Below are 11118 nucleotides of genomic sequence, written 5' to 3'. Positions count from 1 at the left end.
ACATTATATTATGTACATTTATTAAAGTACAAGTACGAACATTTTTTAAACAATTTTAGGTGTGTGGGTAATTTTGTTCGTGAATACAAATATTTTTTGTATTTAACAGTTGAATTTTAACTATCATTATTGAATAAGTAATATGTTGATAATAATATGTTGTGAAAAATTAACATTATTCAATAGGTATATTATACTGATTTATACCTACTCTAAATAATAAGAGTCAGCAAGCATGTAACTAACTAACAAAACGCGTGCTACATTATTATTGCATGTATGTAATAATTATAATAAATGGTAATGTTATATATTATATAAGATATTTTTATAGAAAGATATAGGTTACATTAATGTTCATTGATATTGTAATATAATATTAATATTCAATATGTATTTTATAGCAAAAAAAATTATGCATAGACATATTTTAGTTTTATGTGTGTGGGCGGATGGGTGGATAGCTTCAATATTTGTCATTTGACTTATAGATAAAATATTCGTGGCACTTCTTATATATAAACAATAACGTGTTGAAATACATAAAAATTAGCAAAACTGAAAACTTATATTTATATGTGGCCGTATTCACATATTTTACGTCACATTGACAAAGTTAAATTACAAATAACATATTAACTACAAATTATTGTAGAATATATATATGTAAGATTATGATTTAAATTTTTAGATCATCTAAGTATTGTTTTTAGTTACTGTCTTCAATACTGTTAGAATTATGTTAATAGGGAAAAAATGGCGAATTGACAAACAATAAATCAATTACGCAGAACAAGTTACACATAATATACATAATTTTATTACTTACTATATATAAAGTATGAGTTACATATAAGTACTAGAATAATACTTCAGAGTTCAGAATAAACGATATTATATATATACCTACCTATTACCTACTGATGAAATATGTTGTTGATTCTCAAAATACACTGTAACTATAAGTCTATAACCACGAGCCACCTGAAAAGTTGAAAAAATATGTTATACATTTTCGAGCTGTTCAAAAAAAAATGATGCAGATGAATTACTTCTAAAATATACTTAGTATACTCTTAGTATATACTAATAGGTACTATTGGTTTTAAATTATGAGTTATACATTTGTAACTATCTACCTGTAATCCGTCTACACATATGTATATTATTAATTTTATTTACACGGTATTCATTGATTTATTACCTAGCTTATTGATTTAAATAATGGCGAGTTTACAAGTAAATGTTATTGTAGATACCTATAATTGTTATTTAAAAAAGCCTATCCACCTAAAGCCTATTTCTGTATTAGGTATCATTATAATTATATACAGAGTATAAATAAATACACATAAAAAAAATTGTTCACGTCTTTTGGTTATTGTATAATATCCTATATTAATTTTAAATATACCATTTATATCTTCGAATAATATTCTATTTTAAAATTACAAAAATACTAAAAAAAAACTGGTGTCTGTTGTGGGTTATATGTGCATGACCACGAAGTTTTTTTTATATTTATTTTATGCACCTAATTTTTATTACACTGTTGAAATATCTACGATGGCTTCCACATCGAACAGGCGTACTTGTATTATAAACTTCACATATTTCTTTCTATTCTTCCTCTCTCCCTCTATCTTTACATTACATTTTTACTAGCCATACAGGAAATAGGGCCAATGTAAGTTGTCATCACCTCGCCTTCGTGGTGTATATACATGCAAGAATTAATAACTCGAAGTGAATGTACGCAATAGGCAGACGGAGCTTACTTTTCATTTACGATTCATAATAAAGCGTATAATAACAATAATGAATATCATCGTTATTTCTAAGAGCGATATTGAAAGATTCAGTCCAAGACTCCAAGTGCAACAAATGTAATTAATGTTAGGTATTACCTACTTATTTTCAAGTATAACTTTTATCCAATTTAATCTTAACATTTTTCCGTTTCTATTATATAATTCATTATTTTAACAATAGTTATAATTAAATATTTTTTTTGACATTCAAATTATAGTAAGTTATATTTCTTGTTAAAGGAATGATTACATTTAACATTTCCATGCATAATAACTAAAGACCGGATTTTGCATAAAATGCATGTTGCTTTTTTCAACATCATAAACATGTTGTCAATGAGTGTCCGCAAATCAATACTCGATTGATTAAATATCAAAATTTTATAGTGCATATTTTTGCATATTTTAACAAAAAACCGCACAATTATACACTTAACAATCTAAAAAGTAAGTTGAGGCAAAAAAAGACCGATTATGGGTACGTTTATATAATATTTATATCAAATATTTTACATCTCAAAGAATATTCGGACGCTAAAATAGGTTAGGTTATTGTTTTTCCAATAACATACTACATTAAATTTTTCGTACTTCTTTCCTATTTATATCAGTATATCACCAATGTATCTATACCATTTAATTTTAATAAAATATTTTTTACAATGTATCAATGATTAAAAATTAAATTACAATTTAACAAATTACATTATTGTATTACATAATTGTTATATTATATATCTTACTTTTTGTTTATGAAAATTTTAATAAAACTAGTAAATAATTATTACTACAAAATTAAAATCAAATATAAAATGTAATAAAAATTGAAATTTTATTTTGCATGTTTTGCATCTTTTACTTGCATATTTTGACTTTTTTAGTGCATGTATGTATGCATATTTCAAATTTTAAAATGCATATAAATCCGGTATTTAATAATAACTAATAAGTATAGGTACATTTTTATCCGGATAACATGTTATTAAATTATTTAGAAGTTATTTGTAAACTGCTTCATATCGTCACTCGACGATTTGTTAAGTATACTTGTATAATTTTATCTAGGTCCAAATTGTTTTGTTTTTACTAATTACTTAAATGTATCCAGAATACACCACGTTGAAGGAACGATTCTCGTAAATAACAAAAATCAAGTAATTTTATAAAGAAAAATAATCATGGCTGAATCTAATTATTTATGGCCAGCTATTTATTCGGATCGATTTTACAAGAATAATGGTATTTACCTACTTCGTACAAAATATTTTAGACATTAAAAAAATATTATAAACCAAACTAAATTTGTTACATGTACAATGTACTATATTAATTTCGTATTTATTTAAAAATTAAAATTTAAGTTAAGACTCGGGACCCTGCATTGCCTATATGTTACAAGTTTACAATACAATACAATTTACAAAGGTTTATAAATGTCGTAATTAAAGATGATGAAGCAAATAAATTAAAATACATACATATTTTTCTTAATATATATATCTACAGTTTCAATATTAAAATTAAAATTAAACATAATTGTTTTTTATTTTTGTTAACAATTTGAGCATTAGAAGGTACATACTCCCAAGACTCAAGAATCAAGAGCAATACAAAAAAATATACTAGCATATTATTATTATTTACCATTGATAGGTACATTATAAACATTTAGATTTAGTGAAAATAGACCTTATAGGTACATAGTAAAAATGTTGTTGTTTATTGTTTGTATTACGAAATATATTGTAGACCACTTTTGTATTATTAATATAGGTAAATAATTTGCATATAATACTAATATACTATTATAGAATTTCATAGTACCTACTATCTATGTACCATTAATCCATTAGTAATTACTAATGAATATTCAATACAGTCTTGATAATAACAGGAAAAGCCATTTGAGTGCCAGGGCCTGAGTCTGATTGAGGTATTTTGCTATATTTTGAGACATTATAACACATACGGCAAGAATGCAAGATGAAATAATGTGGCAGTGGCCTCTACTCAGACAGTAACATATCAGCTAAGCTCTCTCCCTCCCCCAGTTTTTAGGTTATATTATAGTCTCCTCATAACCTGAGTTATATAAAGCAAATTTATATTTTATATTTATATCTAAACATGTATCAATTGAAAATGTAATAAGTTTTTGACTCATTTGGGAGCTTTTTTCGGAATAAGTGTTTATTATAAGAATAAGTGCAAAATAAATTTAATTTAGATTTTAAGCTTATAATCGAATTCGAACACACATAAGTATGTAATAAACATTTAACACAACTTCAAAATCGAATAGACATGAACTACAAACTATACCTACCACAGACAGTCTTGGTAGAAATAATTATTACTGTTATTGTATAGTTACCAATTAAAGAGGCAATGGCTGACGATCAGTGTCGTCATTTAAATTTTTGAGAGGAGGGGAGAAACGTTTGACAGGCCCATAACAAAACCGAAAAAAACCACTTGCTAACTTATTCGTCACAATTTCATTTGTATCTCAATGCTGCAAATAGCTTTCTTATACAATAGTATACTTACTACCATAGGTACAAATAAGTAATAACCAAATAACAAATAAGACAACAAGTTATAGATCTGTGGGCTGTGCCTATAATACTATTACTGTATAACCCATGATTCATGAACCTTATACTACTATACAAGCAATGAGTGTATGGAAAGAGTAACGAAATAGAGGGCACTATTTGATTACTCGATTACTCGTACGAACGGTAGTACGGGGTAGTAGGGTAAGAAACCTATGTGGAGATATATAGATCATTGAATTTTTTCGTAAAAATAGCATACATCACTGTGAGTTGTGTTACGCCGCTCGTAGTGCTATTGTTGTATACACAGTTCTTATCTAGTAGTATAAGTATACGATCTATGGTATAACATAATATGAAAAAGGTTTTTTTTTGTGGGAGAGGGATTTTCAGCTTCACAATCCCCCCCCCCCTGGATGCGCCACTGGTAGAGTATAACATAGTACCTATATAGAATTTCCTCCTCAAAAAAATGGCACTCGGGTTAAACCTGCAGGTTATTCTGCAACTAGTATAATAATGTAATGTATCTTCCTCTTTTATTATATATAATGTAATTCTTGAGTGTGTTCTGTTATTAATCGTGTAACTTTGGAACCTAGCCTTTTACCTATATATGGCTATATGGCTATATGGCTATGTTATAGTAAATTGAGTAATATTAAAACGATGTAACATATTATCTTAGGGAGGTCTTAAGATGCCTCATAATAGGCTAAGCTCTCCTAAGCCCTCCCCACTCCTATTTACGTATATGCTGTCAGTCGTTTCGCAGGAATGTGGTCAATGCACTGCTCACCACTAGCTATTACTTAGTGTCTTACTATATAAAAATAAAAATACTAAATACGTACCTATTCCGGCACTCACGAATAATATAGTTAATCGAGAACAGTACTTAAGTGATACGCCGTGAACGAACATCTGATGACGACACTGCAGTCTATCGACCATGAGCTGGACCGTGGAAATAGCTCTGCATTGTGATGCGACAGGAATTCCGAATGGCCATTTTCACCTATTCAGTATTCAAAATAACGTTTAGGCACTCGACATCCCTGAAAAAAATTGCCACTAAACACATTATGTATAGACTGTGGTGCCCTTACCCGTAAGTGTTAATGCCCATTCACTGCGACGTCTTGTACCGCGCCGTGTTGATCAAATATAGCATTGTGATTGGAGATTAACTTTTTAGTATCGTGTAATAACCGAACTGCAACCGGGTATACCAAGAATTTACTTCAGCTTAACTTTTAAGCCATATTGGTTACCAGTTGTAACCATATAGGTAGTTACCACGCATACGACACGACGTATAGCTACGAATTCCGGGAGCACCGGCTTCACGATATGAGAAAATAATAGGGCCCAGACGTGAAGACGTACCTATGGCCGCTGAACTAAATACATAAAATGCATGTATTAATCAAAACATGATCCTGATAAGAAGTCGCCATATGCGAGTCGTGGGAAAAACCTCAGAGATGACATATTTTATGTTTCTATGAAAATTGTTATCATCACCGTTATATTATTAACGTTAAAAATCAAATCGGAACGCATAGTAAGGTTCTGGCTTCCGTATAGGCACATTTTACATAATATATATGTGAATCAATAGAATCCTATATAATTCTATGTATTTAATTTATTAGCCCCTCAGAGGCGACCTATCGTCCGTGTTCTACTTTGTATCGAATTGTGAGCGAATGACTGGTCTATATTCTTAAGAATATCGAGTGCACAAAATATGTTGTATGGATTTTGAATACCAAACAGGCTAAAAGTTTCCAATCGTCCTGCACCGCAATGCTGCAGGGCTATTAACCCGCGGCCCAATCCGGGGTATGGTGGTTGAAACGTTTAGAACTTCACCAGGTTTCAAATTATCCGGGAAATTGCTGCAGAACCGGGAGTAGAAAATCATTTTATGATTCGGTAACGACGTAGCGATAGTTGTTGTCCCTCGAGCTATAAAAATAATATCAAACCTAGTTCACCCACCCTCCGCCGCCATGCATATAATTTAGCCCATATATCATATATACCTACTAGTGTTTTAGTATTCTATCTGCTGTGTGTCAACCCAATGGTACATGAAATAATTTTGTACCTATTGCGATTATGCACGACTGATATTATATAGCTATTAGCTACATTACAATCGTCACGGGGCTGCACGGATATTGCAGCCGTATCGAATGACATTTTAATTTTTATTGCTTACCTATATCGCCGAGGTGTTGAGGTGCAGTATATTACCGTGTGTATAATATGGTATATCATATTATGTTTGTATATTGTAGTTGTTTTTAAACTACCTATATAGCAGTAGACTGCAACGTGCTCTACCCCCGACCACCGGTGGTCTATACATTCGTTTTGGCGTTTTTGTTACAGGAAGTGAATAACACAGGATATTGTATATTATAAAATTTAATGTGCGTGTGGTTTTTTTTTTTTGAATAATTGCACCCGTATAGTTTAACTGTATATAGTGGCCTATACCCGAATGGGCTTGTAAAATAAGCGCACGACGACCGTCGATGACAAACGCAGAGTAAACATTGACTTGATTTGTTGACACAGGCTGTACAGAATGTATAATAATAATAATAATAATAATACTAATAAATATAATGAAAACTTACAATACATTATCGCGTGTGAAATGATATTATTGCCGGTTGCTGACAGATCCAAGATCGCGTACGACACAACCACTTGGCACTTATTAGTTATTATATACATAGGCAGTCCATTGGCCTTAGAGGAAATAAAATGTGTACAATTTCTACGATTATATAAATAGATAGGATATAATATTATTACGCTGTGGCGTGTACGGCGAAACCGCTATACTTAGGTATATGTATATACATTAAGGTACATAGCATAAACAGATTTATAATATTGTAAGTAATAATTATATTGGACGTATGCGCATCTGACTTTTACTTCTGCAGTGGCGTTCAGGGCAAGTTTTATGTTACCTATGTCTAAACAATTTGGATATTCGAAATCAATTTAATAAAGAGTTCAAACATTATTATATTTGTTGTATCTTTTTAGTATGCAATATTGTAAAAGTATGCTCACCTCTTTTGTCTTATTTTTAATTTGTATAAAGTATCATAATTAAAATAACGTAATCTGAGGACGTCAGTGTTCAGTGGTCGAAGTGGCTCAAAAGAAGACGTGAAGGGATGCCCTTAATTTATTATAGTTCTCATATATGACTTGAACAATCATACTCCTTGGGGGGTCAGATCCACTCCTGTAAGCCTTTTAGATTTCAGCGGAGCGATGAATGTATTTTTATAATACAATTTTTAATTTATGTAATTATTTATAGTATATACTAGCTTGTAATAGCTTATAGTTTTAATAGCTATACCTAAAGTAATGAAAAAAATGTGTGAAACACTAGTAGGTACATATTATGTAAATATATACATTTTTTTTTTTAGTTTTGTTTTTGCATATATAACTTATACTTACCTAAGTACTTACAAGTAAATGGGTATACCAAATTTAAGACAACAAATATTACATTTATAGTGTACAATTAAAGTATAATATATATAATACATGTATAAATTATTTAATTATGGTTAAAACATTTATATATAGGTACAATAGGTACATAGTACATACTTACAACTTTTAAATACTATACCTAAATTTTTTTTAAGTTCAAATTATATTTACTAACTTTTGTAGAATTAATCAAAAAATTGTAACTTTGAACTACTCTACAACCGAAAAGATAATATAATATAATTATATTATAGTCCTATTATTATCATAAAATTACTTTTAGATTTATTAGTATAGTCATCATACACTCTATGGCCCAATTTAAATTAGCAAACAATTAGGAATTTCTTTATTGCCAAAAAAGTTATAATATTTATAATGCTAATAAACATTATTGTTCATTGTATTATGAAATTAATTTAAAAAACATCTTAAAAATAAAAATTTTATGAAAAACACCAATATTAATCGATAATATTTGTAAATAATTACAAGGGGGATGTCCGACTATTATTTCAGACAAAAGGTCCAGGAATATCCCTCCACTTCGAGCCCTGTGAATACCTATGTGTTCTCAGTGTTCTCACAATCTTAAAATCGTACAAGGTAAAATTTAAGTTCTACTGAACTCTTTCAATCGTTAGCTTTAATATATACGAGTGTATTATAAAACATCATCTGTGTTTACACATAGTTTTTTTTATACTTCAATTTTTAAGCAAGTGATTTGTATAGGTTTGTACATTTTTTTCAATTAAAACTTAAAATAAGTAGGTATGTAACATAAAACAACCGACATATAAACACAAATAATGAGTGTACCTATATCTTTAAATTTTATAGTAACCAATAAGTTAAGTGATTAACTCTTATGTTAAACTAGATGAATTACCCGGCTTCGCCCGTGTGTAGTTTTTGCTTTCTCAAAATGAAATTTTCAATATTGATCGTGTAGGGGCCAGGCGCGGATCCAGCCCGAGATTAGGGGGGGGGGGCGAATATTTTACATACAAAATAAAATATCTAATAAAATATAATATGTGGCCAAGCGCACATATTTGTGTTCAAAAATAACTTACACGAAACAGTTATGGTTAATACAACTTTATAATCAATTGATAAATTCCAAATAACGATTACTTGTTAAAAATGAACGAAAATAAAATCCGAATCCACCGTTGAAAAGAAGACGTTTCACTGAATAACCACGTATATAAACGGAAGAATTGATCTGATAACCGAGTAAATTATAAGGCCAAAAATAAGCCTATACAAATTGACAATTGTCTACTACCCGTCGACTGCGGCACTCAACGTATTAAAATTAGTTTTAAATCTTTTTACTGGGCATTTTTCCTAAACAAAACACAGTTTACGGGGGGGGGCGGCCGCCCCCTCCGCCCCCTACTGAATCCGCGCCTGGTAGGGGCCACTTTAACTCAATAAAATGTTATGTTAGTTTGTAGTTTATAATTTGGACAAGTATTTCTACGTCATAAGTATAGCGGTTGCAACCGTTGCTACACAAGACCGTCAATAGACAAATGAACTGTCGTAGTGTCATGTCGAAACACCTCGGATCAATATTCATATCTACACGCCGATAAAATACACAAACAAAAAAAAGGTCTGAGTACAGGTAGATGAAAACCTTCGGTCCGCCGTGCCATACCGTATTTCCTGTTATCGGCTGACTGCTGTTGTTATCATTATATGAATACTATAGATGTACAAATTACACGTAAAAATTATGTTTACCAATTTAGACCCTTTAAAATCAAAATGTTGAAAATTGGGCGACGTGGAGTGGTGACACTTGGGAAGGTATTTGGAAAAATTCTGTGAAAAAAAATTGGAAAAAAGTTAAATAGCGTAGTCACAAAATGGCTACATAAAAAAGGCATGTTCTTTTATATATATAAGGATCTAACACAAAATTGATTCTATAGAAAAAACTCTCACGCATCGTAAAGTTATATGATTTCAATGGATTTTTTTTCGAAATGACAAACACTTTTTATAGGGAACATTACATTAGTATCTTAAAAATTCTATATCTAAACCATGTATTAGCGATTCCCAAACTGTGAAGCGCGAGCCGTACTGTAAATATTGATATTTTTCAATCAACAATAATTTTTTTGAAACGTCTAAACTATTCTAAATAAATATTTCAATATGTAAGTATTACTTTAAGTCACGTTATACAATAATATACTCGATTCAGGGATTTCCGTAATAGTTATTTATTTCTGGGAGGCGATATTTATTTTTTTAATTTTTGGGGTGGCGTGAACCAAAAACGTTTGGAAACCGCTGCCATATACGATTATTATTATTGTATAATACGATTTTGGATATGACCAAATTTCACAAGCTTTTATTTGTATTATGATTGTGTTCAGCAATAAGCCACACAATTATTAAAAATTGAAGTCCAATGCGTCCCGTAGAAAAGTATCCTCTTTCTAACGAAAAAATTAATCAAAATCAGACTACTCTACGATGCGTGAGAGTTATGCCTGTAAATCATGTTTTGAGCAAAAAATCACGCTCTTCATTTTTGGTCGGCACTTGGCGATGCCGTTGACATATTGTACAGTACCCGCATACAAATTACAGTTTACAATTACACTCATATTATCACTTATAAATTATAATCATCAACACAAATGTCATAGGCTGCGGCAACAAAATTATATATTGCCTAAATATTGCCCCTTATTAAAGACAAATGAGCAGGTCCTTAGAAGAGCACTTAAGCTGTATAATTTATTCTATATGCTCACAATATAAATAATTTTCTTAAACAAAAGTTGTTACTTGTTAATTATTTGATTGGACTTAACAATAATTATACGTGTATATGGACAACTGTGCTTGTTGTATGTCGTACGATCACAAATTAAAATAGCTAATTTTAAGTAGTTTACTTTGTCTATAACTGGCAAATATTTTCATTAAAGTTAAACACAATCAGTTTTAATTTTTACTAAGTCAAAAATACTACTTTGTCTTAAAATAAACCTTTTAGTTAAAATTTTATCAACAGTCTACAAATAGTAAATGTTATAGAATAAATAAAAATTTAAGACAATAACCATTATCGTTATTTGTTGTCTGTAACAGATGTTACATAGTATTGCAATTTCATGGTTTGTTGTAATATTTTTTTCAATCGTAATTATACTAAAACTTAACTA

General features: G+C 29.9%; 1 long non-coding RNA gene across 1 annotated transcript; it reads right to left on the bottom strand.

Moving 5' to 3' along the window:
- Nucleotides 1-64: 64 nt before the first annotated feature.
- Nucleotides 65-7900, bottom strand: LOC111030084. Its single transcript, XR_002604064.1, has 3 exons — nt 5482-7900; nt 5227-5390; nt 65-984 (listed from the first exon to the last, which is right to left on the bottom strand). It is a non-coding gene; the product is annotated as an uncharacterized LOC111030084 (long non-coding RNA).
- Between the last annotated feature and the right edge of the window lie 3218 nt (nt 7901-11118).

The sequence above is a fragment of the Myzus persicae genome, unplaced genomic scaffold (genome assembly GCF_001856785.1).
Source record: "Myzus persicae strain clone G006 unplaced genomic scaffold, MPER_G0061.0, whole genome shotgun sequence".
Classification (NCBI taxonomy): Eukaryota; Metazoa; Arthropoda; class Insecta; order Hemiptera; family Aphididae; genus Myzus; species Myzus persicae.
Note: the sequence above shows the minus strand (reverse complement) of the source record. Positions and strands in the feature narration are given on the sequence as shown.